The sequence below is a fragment of the Peromyscus maniculatus genome, chromosome 17, assembly GCF_049852395.1.
Source record: "Peromyscus maniculatus bairdii isolate BWxNUB_F1_BW_parent chromosome 17, HU_Pman_BW_mat_3.1, whole genome shotgun sequence".
NCBI lineage: Eukaryota > Metazoa > Chordata > Mammalia > Rodentia > Cricetidae > Peromyscus > Peromyscus maniculatus.
In genome coordinates, this window is record NC_134868.1 from 43,592,230 (window position 1) to 43,606,819 (window position 14,590).

The following is a 14,590-nucleotide window of genomic DNA, read 5'->3' on the forward strand; positions in this document are numbered from 1 at the left end:
ATGATTTGACTCAAAGTAGGCATTTATGACCCTAGTTACTTTGAGGTCCTAACTCAAATTTTCACAGAAACAAAGCTTACCAGTCCCCCTCTCTCTAAAAAGAGAAAAAGAAAAGAATGACAGTAGGCACACATTTGTCCCTCTTTCATATATACACATTACACTACAATACATATATAGAAGTACTAATGCATATACACATAGCTGTATATATATTGGGTGAATTTCTGATAGGCAGTCAGTAGACTGACATTTTTGTTGTGTTATTCAGTTCTTTGAATACCTTGGAATGCCTTGCATCATTTAATTACATGCTGGTAATTCAATAACTATTTTCAGAGAGAAAAAAAATATCACCAAGCAGATGTCTTCTACTCAAGGAATGTCATATTTGTTCTGCAGATTAAAAGCAACTGTGATAGTTTAACTGGAATTATACAGCTTCTATGCTGTTGCTCAAACAATGTTTTGTCTACACCACAAATAATATCCTATTTTGTTTCGGGAGTCTCTTCCAACTTAGCAGTACCTAAGCATCTTTGTCTACATAGATAGCATGCTAGCTGAACGCCAGAAACGCACAGGTCACTTTCGTAACCACCACGTTTCCCTCCCTTTCCTTTCTTATTTCTTGATGCGTAAGTTCACACATTTCAGAAGTGGAATCTTCTTACACAAAGAATCACACATAATACGAGTTATTTAAATTATTCTTACCAGTTGGCTTTGCTCTGACTTGTTTCTTTGCATTTGAAGTTCTGTCCTCATATTTGTTTTTGTGAACATGTCTTATTTGTGTCATTGTTATTGCGAAGACACCTAGATGATTGTGCTGTTGCCTGTATTGTGCTTTAAAAAAAAAACAAACTGGTTAAATTTTCAAAATTGTTTTTCTGTACTTTATCAACTGCAATGTTGGAATATTAAAAAAAAAGATAGAACCCAGGTAAGAGCAATAATGCACAATTGTGTTCATTCTTGGACACCGTTCCAACAATTAACAGCCCAGTCTCTCAAGCTGAGAGATTATAACCACACTGACCTAATGTAAAAAATAAGAACATGTAAGTAGCTTATGCTTGTACTAACATTACAAATAATGTCATTGCAGTGTAAAGTGCTTTTATAGGAACATACTTATGATTCGCATTAATGGATATAATTGATATAAGTATACTTTTACACAAAATGATGATTATCTTTGAGATCATGTAAAAGGAAGTCCCATGTCCTCTTAGGAATTAGTACCAAGTTGGAAAACACTCTAGCCCACTATTTTTATTATAAGGGTAACAGATGTTAAAAATAGTGCAACTATTTTAAACTTCAGGATCATTTTATGCATGCATTTATTGGTATCTTACTAATATTAGAATTTTTCAAAAAAGGGGAAATCTGTGAAATGGAGAACTTGCCAATAGATTGTCGAGTTCCAAAATGAGTATGATAGGGGATTCTATTAGACAACCCTGATTACATGGAGGAAATACCCAGCAAAAAGAACATTGTCTTGTGTCAATAAGATGTTGTACAAATCCCTGAAGTTCTCCCTCCTTTCCCCATCTTTGACATCACATCAAACCCTGCCTGTGAAATGGGGTCTTCCATTTAGCACTCTATCATGAGTACTGGGTACCATTCTCAAAGCAATGGATAAATGTATTGATTTAGCTATTCTTATTATTTTATTGCAACAATTGAGTCTTCTTGTCTGTTTCACAATGGCTTGATGGTACAAGGCAGCCAATTCCATTCAGTCAAGTTACTAGTAATAAACTTTTATATCTGCGTGAGAAGTGGCTTCTTTGAACCCTGACAGTAAAGGAGCAGAGATGATCTCTGTAGCCAGGCCATAAATGGAATGTCAGCTTCTTTCTCCCAAATTTACCAACATTGTTATTTTTTCTCATGCTAGCCAATAAGAATTAAGTCAAAGCGTTTTTTTTTTTTTTTTTTTTTTTTGGAAAAATGCATCATACTATTCTCAATATTTTTTTTTTCAATTTGAAAAACCTAGGTTGCCTTATATAAGTGTAGCTATCCCTATGTCTTCCGGTTACTCTGCTACACAGAAATCATGCTCTGCTTTGCATTTTGAACTTCTGTGTGCATTTCATTCCAAAGGGATGTGTTGCAGGCTATCTTACGTTGCATATCTTTGAGTCTGGGGTTGACTTCATTCATGAGTAAAACATTTTCTGACAAGACACTAGCTGTCTTATTATGTTGTTTTATCCAGGGAAGCTTTATCTTCCTAGCTGTATTTCTAGTAGTTTCTGAACATATACATTTGTAGTTTTGTTTCCTCCATGGAATTCAATTTCCCCTTTACAGAGCCAAACTATCACACATCCTTTACTTTTTCAAATACGCTTGACTTTTGTTCTTTGAATAAATTCACAAATTTCATTGATAGCCTCTCCTGCTAAGTAAAGCCTGAGTGCGGTCAATCTCTATTGACTTGTTTTTAGTATTGTAGATCATGAAACATGTTTTTATGTTTCAAGAGTTTGTCTTAAACCAGAGATTTATACGACAGTAATATTTCTTCTAGAGTCTGAGTTTTCCACCATGCTTTCTTTGGTTCAATGTCTTGTCTTGAATTAAGCTGTGTTATCTGTCTTCTACCAGTACAGGTGAGGTTTGTACTCACTATATTTAGTCAATATGGTTCCCTGAGGTTTGCCTGAGGTCTGCATTCCCATTCATTCTTATCAAGTTTACCACTACACCACTGATAAGGCTCCAGGATTTCACTGGCCAGACCAAGCTGTCAAGATTTTTGATGGTTTTTGTGCAGATAAAATTATTATCCTTACCCATAAAGCTGGGCGGTGGGTACAGGAGCAGCGTCAGGCAAGGACAGACTTTCTAGCTCTTATCCTTACACTCCCCTCAATGTGTCTTCTTCTGTTATCGCTCCTTCCCCACTTCAGTCCCCCGAAATGAGTCATTTTATCTAATTTTAAGCTTTGCTTTTTAAAGGCAGGAACTCCCAGATACTCAGTGACCACATAGGCAGAAGTTTGCCTTCTGCAGCAGTGGGAGAATTCTCTGAAGCATTTTTCGCTTCTTTCAGCCCCCTCCCCCAAAGGTAAGTTAGATAAGATGTTCCCGATACAGACTGTATTCTATTTTATTTCTCAGTTCTACTTTCAGAAATTCTGCCATGCTTCTGCTTCCATCGGCTTTGGACAGCCATGTTAACTACACACATTTTCTGAATAACACCAGAGTGGTGGTTGGAATAAGGCAGCCTGTCTGCTAATTTTGTCCTGGATTCTGGGACCATTGAGAAACACAGGGCATGCTTCCTGTGAAAGAAAGTTGTGCAGCCTCCCTGGGTAAAGTGGTCTATATCTCTTTTGTTTATGTAATTTTTTTGTCTCTTGTCTTTTTATGCTTCATATTTTCAATTACTTTTATTTAAATACAGTTGAAAGGCTTGTTTTTGGTTGGTGGGGGAAAGGAAAAAGGTTTACTTTGCTTATACTGGAATATCACAGTTCATCACCTTATCATCAAAGGAAGTCAGGACTGGAATTCAAACAGGGCAGGAACCTGTAGACAAGAGCTGATACAGAGACCATAGACGACTGGTGCTTCCTGACTTCTTCATCATGGCTCACTTAGTCTGCTCTCTTTCTTTCTTTTTTTAATTAAAAAAAAAGACTTTTTCATCTTATATATTCTGATTACAGCTTCCCCTCCCCCACCTCCTCCAAGATCCATCCCATTTCCCCATGTACCCCAATTCCACACCCTTCCTTTCTTTATCTCATTAGAATACAAATGAATATCTTTTAAAAAAATAGTAAAAATAAAATAAGACAAAATAAAAACAAACAAACCATTGTGGAAGGAAAGGAAAATCTAACGCTATAGAGGCCTCTTAGTATATATACAAACATGAAAAAAATCTAAGTGGAATCACCAAATAACTTGGTAGATATATCCCCAACTAGACATTTCTCCCCACCAAATGAAATTTCCAGTGCTGGGAATGGGTTATATCTGATCAAGTTGTTAACAAAACAGGTCCAGTGGAAACCCCCAAATAACCAGGCTATTGCCAAGGCTATTGGTTGCTCTCCACAAACTGATGGTAAGGTCTTATTGCTGCAAAAAAATTCCTGCACAGCTCATTGAACATGGAGAAGTGCCTTCCAGGAGCTTCACCCATGAAGACTGGAGTTCACAGTACTAGGAGGTACTCTGCACACTACCAGAGGAGAAAGGTAAACAACAACCCAGTTACAATGTAACACAGCTATATTATAGGTCAGTCCTAGGACCAGATGGGGTCCTAGCACTGATCTATAATGGTGATCTGCCTGCAAGATATGCTGGTACAGTCTTTGGTACAAAAGTTGTGGGAGTAATCAACCACTATGTGATTGGAATTAAGGACCCCTACTCCATAAATGGAACTCATGCTTGACACTGACTGGGTAGCCAAAAACCCAAGACTAGATAGACCATGGACCTAGAAAACTCTAAATACTACTGTTTGGCTAAAAGAAGGTACCAATAAGATGGCTCCTCATGACATTCTGCTGTACTCATAGATCAGTTTCTTGCTCAGCCATCACCAGAGAAGAAATAACTAATAATAATAATAGGAATAATAGGAACAAATACAGAGACCCACAACTGGAAAATGTTCAGAGAGTGAGAGACCATGGAACACTTAGTCCTAAATGAAATGGCTTCATCATATACCTCGCCTCAGGGCTCAGGGAACTCTGTGGAAGAGGAAGTGGAAAGATTGTAAGAGCCAGAGGGAACAGAGGACACTGAGGAAACAGTGTCTTCCAAACACAACAGGACCTATGCACATACGAATTCACAGAGATGTGACAACATGCACAGGACCAGCACAGTTAATCTAAGTCAAATGGGATCCCAGGACTAAGTGGGGAAGCAGAAGTAAGTCCCCATCCCTAACCCAGAAGTTATTTCCAATTGATAACTGTTTGCAAAGGAAAAAAAAATGTTTTCCCCAATAGAGTCTCACTGGTTATACAAACCACACCTGAAAGGCTTGTTTAAAATTTATAATAAAATCTGGCTATCTGAAGTTCTCATTTCTGTCATTATTTAGTTTGTTGATCTATTGATTACTAATTACAGCTCATTTCCTGTCATTTGTCATATCAGGTTACAAACTTGTATCTTGTTTTATGTGAAACATCTTCCAGCGCAAATATCAGCTCTCCAGACAAGACACACTACTCCTGCCATGCATCCTGGGACTCTGTACATCAAGTGCCAGGTGATTTATTGGGTTTTGATTTTTCTGTAACTATATGGGTAATACGATTTTGAACCCCAAATATATATATTCAAAAGATATTTCTTTAAAATTCCTAGAAATGTTTTTAAAATTTTATTTATTTATTTATTTATTTATTTATTTGTGTGTGTGATGTGTGCCACCAGCATGTGTGGAAGTCAGAGGACAATTTTCAGGAGTCAGTCTTCTCCTACTACCAATTGGGTCCCAGGGATCAAGATAACTCAGGTCATTGGGTTTAGTGGCAAGTGCCTTTGCCCACTCTGCCCTCTTGGTGACCCCTTAAAAACTTCTGTAAAATCTAAATCCCAGGTCAAGCCAGAATGGCCTCCATCCCATGACACTTCACTGAGAACTAAAAATACCTAGTTCATGATTTCATTCTTTTATTCTCGTTCTTCTTATTTATGTATTTTTATGTGTATGTGGGCACATGCCGTGCCAAGGCACATGTGTGTGTGTCGGCTGACAACCTGCAGGAGTTTATTCTTTCATTCCACCACGTGGGACCAAGGGATGGAACTTAGGTCCTCAGACTTGGATGATGGCAGCAACTTTATCCACTGAATTATCTTACTGACTCTGATGTTTTACCTGTTTTCGAAGTCTCAGGTTAACATGCAGATCTAAATTAAATTTTTTTTAGGAGACCCCATATTTGTCCAACTATACAGAAGTAGCACTCAAGCACAAGCCTGTAGGTTATAGATTTCGTTAAATTCTCTAGGACATTCATAGCTTCAAAGTAAGCATGTTCTTCTAGTCTCAGGTCTTTATTTTTGGTCTCTACATTCTTCCTTAACTTTAAAGAATCTTGGCAGTACATTGGAAAAAAAAACCTTTCGTAATATTTTATATGGCTTTTCTAAGTTTTTTCTTCAGCTGCTACAAAAGCAATGTCTTTAGATTAAATGTGAGACTCTTTCAAGATGCATTTTGTAATTCCTCTCTCCTTCTTTCCCCCTCCCTCCTTTTCCCTCTTTTTTCCTTCCTTCCTTCCTTCCTTCCTTCCTTCCTTCCTTCCTTCCTTCCTTCCTTCCTTCCTTCCTTCCTTCCTTTCTTTCTTTCTTTCTTGACAGGGTCTCATTCTGTAATCAAAGCTAGCCTGGAATTCACTATGTAGCTCAGACTGGCCTCAAACTTGTAGATGATTTTCTGCTTTGGTCCCCTGAATGCTATAATTACAAGCATGAGCCACCATGCCTGAGAAAATTCTGGAATTTTCTAAGTAGAAAAATCATACATTCATCACTTATATTTATTCTCTGGTCTCATTTTTGCTAACTATAATTTCCTAAACAATATATTACACTGGCTGAGTCATCCAGAATCTTGTTAAATAATTAGAGTGATTGCATTCTAGCCCATTCACAGTTCTAATGAGAATGATGTGTATTTCTTTATTTGGCTTTGACTCTGTGTTTGGAATAGCTGTCAGTCATAAGAATGTCCTAGATTTATAGTAGAGTAAATTTTAGTCATAAATAAATGCAAAATGTTGCCAATATATATATATATATATATTTACTCGAGATAAATGCTAGGGTGTAGCAATAAACTGCTTTATTTTTTATTGATCAAGTGGTAAGTGGTACCTATTTTATGACAAGGATTCTTCTACCAGAAGCAGTGGTCCTAGAATGTCAATCCAAGCCATTGTTTGTGGCTATAAGGGAAACATAGCTCTTACAATTACTCTGTTGAGCAAGATTTTTCTTTCTCAATGAAAATAAAGAGAACAGAACCCGACAGTAGTGGACTTCAGTACCCAAAGCCTGCTAGGTCTTGTCTTGCAATTGATGTAGGGTAATTATCTGTCTGTATCCCCTTCTTGATGCAAATAAAATATCTTGGGGTCTTGGCCATCAAAAGATGGGACTGTGACCAAAGATCTATGAGAACTTAGTCTAATCCCAATACGAAAGCATAGATAAAGCCTTTAACAGGGAATGATATTGTCAAATAAGGTAAGACAGTAGAGCAGGTTATGAGTGTGCCTTTTCTCTCTGTAAGGGAATGTTTGGGGTCTGAGGATACGCTCATGTTCTGGTTCATGAGTTAAAAGACGGTACACATAAAATTGATTTTATCAGTTTTTAAGTATTGAATTATTTTCCATTCTGGCTATTTAAGTGTTGCTGTACTGAACTAAATGCTGTGTCCCCAGCTCACCCATCCATATGCTGCAATCCATACTCTGTAATGTAAAAGGATGAAGAAACGGGCTCCTATGGAGGGAATTAGTACTGAATGACATGAGGTTGGAGCTCTTCATGAATGGGATTTCAATTGTGGTTAAGAGTCCTGAGACACGGTCAGGCCCCAGGTGGAGCTCCAGGTGTCCAATTGGTGAGAAAGAGGAGGGTTTGTATGAGCAAGAATTGTTGAGACCAAGGTTGGAAAAAGCACAGGGACAAATATACAAACGAAAGGAAACACATGAACTATGAACCAATAGTTGAGGAACCCCCAACTGGATCAGGCCCTCTGTATAGGTGAGACAGTTGATTAGCTTGATCTGCTTGGGAGGCATCCAGACAGTGGGACCGGATCCTGTCCTTGGTGCATGAACTGGCAGTTTGGAACCTGTGGCTTATACAGGGACACTTGGCTCAGTCTGGGAGGAGGGGACTGGACCTGCCTGGACTGAATCTCCCAGGTTGAACTCAATCCTTGGGGGAGTCTTTGCCCTGGAGGAGATGGGATTGGGGGGTGGCCTGGGGGGAAGGCAGGGAGTGGGGGTGTAGGGGTGGGAGGGGGAGAACAAGGGAATCCGTGGCTGATACGTAAAATTAAATTTAATAAATAAATTTAAAAAATGAAAAAAAAGGTATAAAAAAAAGAAGAAAAAAAAAGAGTCCTGAGACAATTTGTTCCTCCTCCTGCTATGTGAAAACACAGTGAGAGGAGCTATTTGTATTGAATAGGCACAGGCTCATCAACTCACGATGATATTGTGAGATCATCTCCTTGACCTTGTTCTCTCCATTCTCCAGAACTCTAAGAAATGAATTTTGGTTGCTTATAAACCATGTAACATATGGTATTTTTTTATAGTAGTCTGGACTAACACATACACACATATGCTCACATACATATATCTGTGTTTGATCTATTTACTTCAATTAAAGTTTCATTTCTGTATTCATATGGGGCTTAGTATATTTTATGTAGCTAAGTATTTGAATTTTAATGATTTTTTATCATTTAAATCTTTTCTTAGGATTTTTGTGGAACTTAGATTTTAAAACAAATAGTGCTCAATTTTCTGGAAGAATGATATAAGTCTGGTTGTTAATTTTGTCCCATTCAAACTTTACCCATTCTATCTACATTTTCTATGTTTTGAAAACATACAAATAACTTATGTACTTATTTTGGTTTTATTAAAAGGAGACCACTCCATACTATGGATTATACTACAATTTTTTCAATAGTTACAAAATATTCCACAATATGAATGAAGTACAACTTATTTTTATTTCCTCAGTTAAATGAGTAGTCATATGAGATATGAAAAGATTTGATTCTTTTGTCATTTTAATTTACATTAGAAACAGGGAATATCTACCCAGATGTGTTGGCGCACACCTTTAATACCAGAACTCAGGAGGCAAAGGGAGGCAGACACTTGTGAGTTCAAGACCAGCCTAGTCTACTTAGTGAGTTCTAGGACCCTGTCCCAAAAATAAACAAGCCAACAAACAACAACAACCCCTCCCTGCCCAAAAAAATCTCAGTGAAAATCTTGTATAAATAATATTAATGTATTTATTTTTAGACTTATAAAGTAAATTTATCAAAATGCAGAGACAGTACAATGTACATGACCAAAATGTTTGTACAAATTTGTATTAACATACTCCCATCAGTAAATATAAGGACTAACATTTCCTTATATTATTTTTATTGCTGAATTGTATTGCATTATCAATAAAAGATAGTATAACATTTTGGTATAATTATTATTCTCAGCTGTAATTATGGACTACTATTTAATCAATTAAATTGGTTATTTTTGTGTTTATTTTTTGAGTGTTTTGATAATTAAAAATATAATTTTGTAAAATTCCTTCACTTTTCTATAAATGTGCGAAAAACATATTATTGTTCTAAAAAGCAACTTTTTTTACTACGTGTGCTGCTAAAAATTCCTCACGTGAACATTATTTATGATATTTCTTGCATAACTTTTAAAAGATCCTCGATATTAGGTGTAATTTATATATTGCAACATTGCACGGCGAAGTAATTTCTCATGATTTGAACAGACCCAAAAAGTCATGACTTAAGCCAACACCTTTCCCACTGCTTTCCTTTATTCACTGTGGCCTTCTCCATGACCAAACGTAAGCTCCACTTTCACTCCAAGGGTTACATTAGCTATTTTTAAAAGTACATGTATATATCATGTAGATGTATCTAAGTGGGTCATTCAATTTGTGTTGTACAGAATCAGCCTTCATATTAATCTATATTGAACATATTGATTTTCCATTGCTTTTCTCCCCCGTTTTATCTGTCCTTTTGCACAGTGCAGCTCTGCCTTAACCACTCTACATAGTGTTCAGTAATTTAAAGGGAGGCAGGCCGGGCCCTCAAGATGGCAGCGTGCACCCGGAGCAGCTCCGCCCGACAGTAGTGGCTGGACCTCACTCACCGCTGGGGCCGCCCCCTGAGTGGCTGCTGCAGGCCAGGAGTTGAGGATGGTAAAATGACCCAGGGGAAGAAAAAGAAAGGGGCCGTGAACCGCAGTATCATGCTGGCCAAAAAGATCATCATTAAAGACAGAGGCACGCCTCAAGGAATAGGCTCCTCTAGTGTTTATCATGCGATTATTGTCATCTTTTTGGAGTTTTTTGCGTCGGGACTACTGACAGCATCCACATTGGTGGTATTGAGTCTTGACCATCACTTCCCTCCTGTCTGTCTGGCATTCTCTATCTGCCATATGCTGAAGACAGTATCTTTTGTCACATTGCCCTCTTCGGTTCATGCTCTTCCATTGCCCTACAGCTGCCATCATTTGGTTGGGATGTCAGCAATATGCCTACGTTTGCCTTTCCTTTGCTTTTGCCATTCCCTTAAAAATATTTTATTTTATTTTTATTTTACTCATCAGCCTTACTTGATGTCATAGATGTGTTTTCTTTTTCTATCCTGCTTCATGTTTACAGCACCCTTTGAATGTTTGGAGTGAGGTCCATTGATTATGGAAATATTTCCACCATCATCTCTTCAACCATGACATATTTAATCCCTACCTGTCACTGATATTAAAATTCTAAATTTAGAGCTCTCAAAATATAATGGGTATCTTTCATTCTTCTCTCTCTTTTGGTTTGCTTTTTTCTCATATATTCATTCTGCCTATTTCTTGGGATCTGTCATTCATATTACTTTATCTGTCTATGGTAATCCTTGTCATTAAATCAATTCATAATTTCAATATTATATTTTTCAACTTTGAATCTAGATATATGACAGTTTTGATTTTTCTAGTTCACTATTGGAATTTTCCATAATTATGTTAATATGTTTATTTACATTTGGCAAATAAACTTAACCTTCTGTGGGTAAAAAGTACTTTAACATTTTTACCTTAGGGTTAGTTGGATAAATTTCATGTAGTTGCTTCATATAAGTAATTTGATTACATCACCCCCTGAGATTTAGACATCTATGTAAGGACAATGAAAAGAATGTGTAATCATCTCTTATTTTTGAGGTAACATGTATTTTGTAAATAATTTGATAGTTATTAACCCTTTATATCATCATATTACTATGATGTGCCAATATGTAATTCTTTGCTATATGCCATATGCTATATCTAGTAATTTGAGCACACTCAGCTCTACAAATATCTCAGTTTAATGTTAGATACTTTCCTATTTCTACACTATGAAATTTATTTCTCTAAAATTTCCTTCTCTTTACTCTTTGGATGTGTTTCAGAGTATCTTAATAGTCTATTCTCAAAGCTTCTTAGTTCTCTTATATGTCTGAAACTGTACTTGGGTTTTCCTGTATTCTAATGTCTTGATCACTTTTAACTGTTTCCTCTCTTCATGTCTATTAGTTTTTGAGCCTTGTTTCAATGATCACATTATTCATTCTTAAGATTTCTACACTTTTCTCATGTTAATATTTGTTTTATTGAAGTTTGCTTCGCTTTATTATTCATCCTTTAATGAATGTAGCTCCTTAGATTTAGAGCATTCCAACTAAATCTCCTAAGATCTGTTTTCTCCTATGATGTGAATTGTCATTCAATATCTGGATTTATTTTGATCTATTTTAAGTGTCATATTGCAGTGTCCTAGGATATTGATTAGTATGGTTATTTTGAGGTCTGGAACTCCTTTTCTATACCCACACCTATATTATCTCCACCCTTATATGACTAGCTTTCTCCTCCGTGCAGATTAGCAGTCATCTTAAGCTAATACTAGGGCCCCAAGTGTAAAACTGGGCCTTATATGGGTCTTTCAGGACTGCCATGCTGTTACATTGTTGCAGGACATGATACTCAGATTTTAAAGCAGTATGTAATTAGTTTCACTTTCCAGTGAGAAGTGGTAACCTTCTGATTGGTACTTCCCTATCTAGCAGGCTCCACTCTTGGTTCATTCCACCCCAGTCTCTGTTTAGAGTCAGAGAATTGGCTTTGATTTGCTTTCTGGTAAAGGGCCAATTATTCCCTGGGGTATTGTATGATTCAGATGTTCACCTTCTCTTGGTCAGATTCCAGAAAGCCTGTAGATTATCCACTGCTTAGAAGTTGTTTTCCTGATGATGCACAGAGCTAGTCATCTTGGTTTTAAGTCAGATAACAAATGATAGACATTCTTTTTCTACATGTTGTCTATTATTCCTCCATGTTAACAGTAGAACTCCCATATGCTAAAGAGCAGGGTTAATTTATCATATTGGCCAGATGTCAGATCCTTATACCCAGAGTTTTAAAGGATACATTCAAATATCTGAGTTCTCTTGGTTTACACACACACAAAAACACCCACCAGTTATGTACACATATATCTGTGTCTGTATCTATGGCTTTTTTATTTATATAAAATAAATGGTACACCTACCCAGTGGATATATATGTATATGTGCAAGAGTTTTCTCTTCTCAGCCCAGGATATACTCTCATTAGTTTAAGTTTATGAGAGTCAAAGGAATTTCATTGCTTTTTTTTCCTTTATGAGTTATCTTCTCTCCAGACACCACTGACCACAGCCATGTATCGATCCCTATCACCTTTACCCCGTTGCCAAACTACCTGTCTCTAAAGCATGTACTCTAATTGGAATTAAGTAATCCTTATATCTCACAAGCTGAGCAGAATATGTGGCTGAATCAAATTGCAAATGAAAATCTCTTAATTTTTACTTTCAGGAAAATGATACTTAACATGTGAAGTAGATCTTTTTTCTTTCAAAATGCATGCCATCCATTTACTAATGAATGCTTTTAAATCGATTCCCTGAGCCTTAAGACATAGAAAATTGAATTTTCCCCACTATACCTGTGGATAAAGAGGAACAGGTATAGGTTAGAGGCCAGAAAAGTAAAAGCTTTATTTAAAAACTGGAAAAGGATTCTGTTTGTTAAACTAGCATCTTTTACTTGTAAATCTTCAATTATTAATCATGTAATGGTATTAAGTACCACTTCAAAGAGTCTGTGAAGGATGTAATGCTTTTCGGATTCTTGTAATGTCTTAATTCAGAATAGAAATCAACTGAAGAAAAGAGAAAAGGGAAAAGAAAAACATGCCCAAATGGAAAGGGATGTATATGGAAAGTGTTGTAAATGGGAAGGAATGTATATGGAAAGGGTTGGAAATGGAAAGGGATGTATATGGAAAGGATTGGTAATGGAAAGGGATGTATATGGAAAAGGTTGGAAATGGGAAGGGATGTATATGACCTGTGCCTTTTGCTTTATATTCCAGGGAACGTATACTGTTCTTCTCTTGGTACTTTCCAGGTGGCATTTTTACAAGTGCGTGTAATGAATAAAGCATGTTACATCCTGATGATGGTGCAGGCTGCTTATTAAATCTGTATGGACCACACTCACACTGTTTGCTGTGTTTTATTCCAAAGTTCCAAAATCTTTATCTACTTACTTCTTTATAATGCACTTTTTCTTTCTTTTTTTTTTTTCATCTTAAGCAAACCATGCATTCTACTCTTTCTTCAAATTTGATGTTCAACCACTCTCTGGTACACATTAAATTTTCAGCCCTTGATGTAGAGAAAAATGGGCAGCTTTGCTGCAAAGACATACTCACCAGGACTTTCCAGGTTCATGTACTAGAAATTGGACACCCGACCTCGCCTTTCCTTCAACAGCTTGCTTTGATTGGTTGGCTTCAGGTAATGATCCCTGGATTGCATGCTATTGATGAAGGGATGGGGACTTTGGAATGTGATACTGATAGATTTTTTTTTTACACTTTTAGCATATGTTTGTGTTACAGAGCAGAATCTACAGGGCCATCATCTTCTTTGACCTTCATTCTTACACCTGGAGATAACTGTGTGGCTAGTGGAGGATTCATGAAGGCATGTAATGTTTAGCATTTCATGTTCTGTTCAATTATCTTTGAATTATAAAGTAAAGTAATTATTTTTTATTAATTATCTTCTCTTATCTTGATTATCCACCACGAGGCACAGTGTTAGCAGAGCAGATCAAGAGAGACTGATAGAAGAGTGAATGAATGATAGGATGAATGAATTAATGATACTCCAAAGGGGAATAAAGAAGGAACAGAGAGAGACCGAACTAGGGAGTGAGAATGCAACAGAAACATATCAGTCACACAGCTTTGCCAGCTTCCATTTAACAGTAAGAATTCTGCTCATTTTCCTTGCAGTAAGGAATGATATCAGGCTGTTTCTCCTGAGCTGCCTGCCACAAAGGCCACCAAGTGATGAGATGTGGAAATTGTTGCATTTCTGATACCAAAGGCCAAAGTCACATCATTCCAAGGTTGCCTGCTCCTCTGACATCAAAGGCTGCATCTTTCATGAGCTGACGCATATTGTCTTTTCTCATCAAAGTTTATTATTTTGAAAGCACTAACACATTAATTTTACTGCCAAGGACGTGTGTTCTTGTTATTATTTTTAAGTTCTTTTCATTCATCTGTGTCAGCGGCTGGAGCTGAATCTCTGGGAAGCTGGTGCTCAGGGAAGATTCCCAGGGTACAAGTAGGAAGGCACACTTGCAGTGTCAGGAAAAACCTGTTTAGTTGGAGTCTTATCTTGGTGCCCT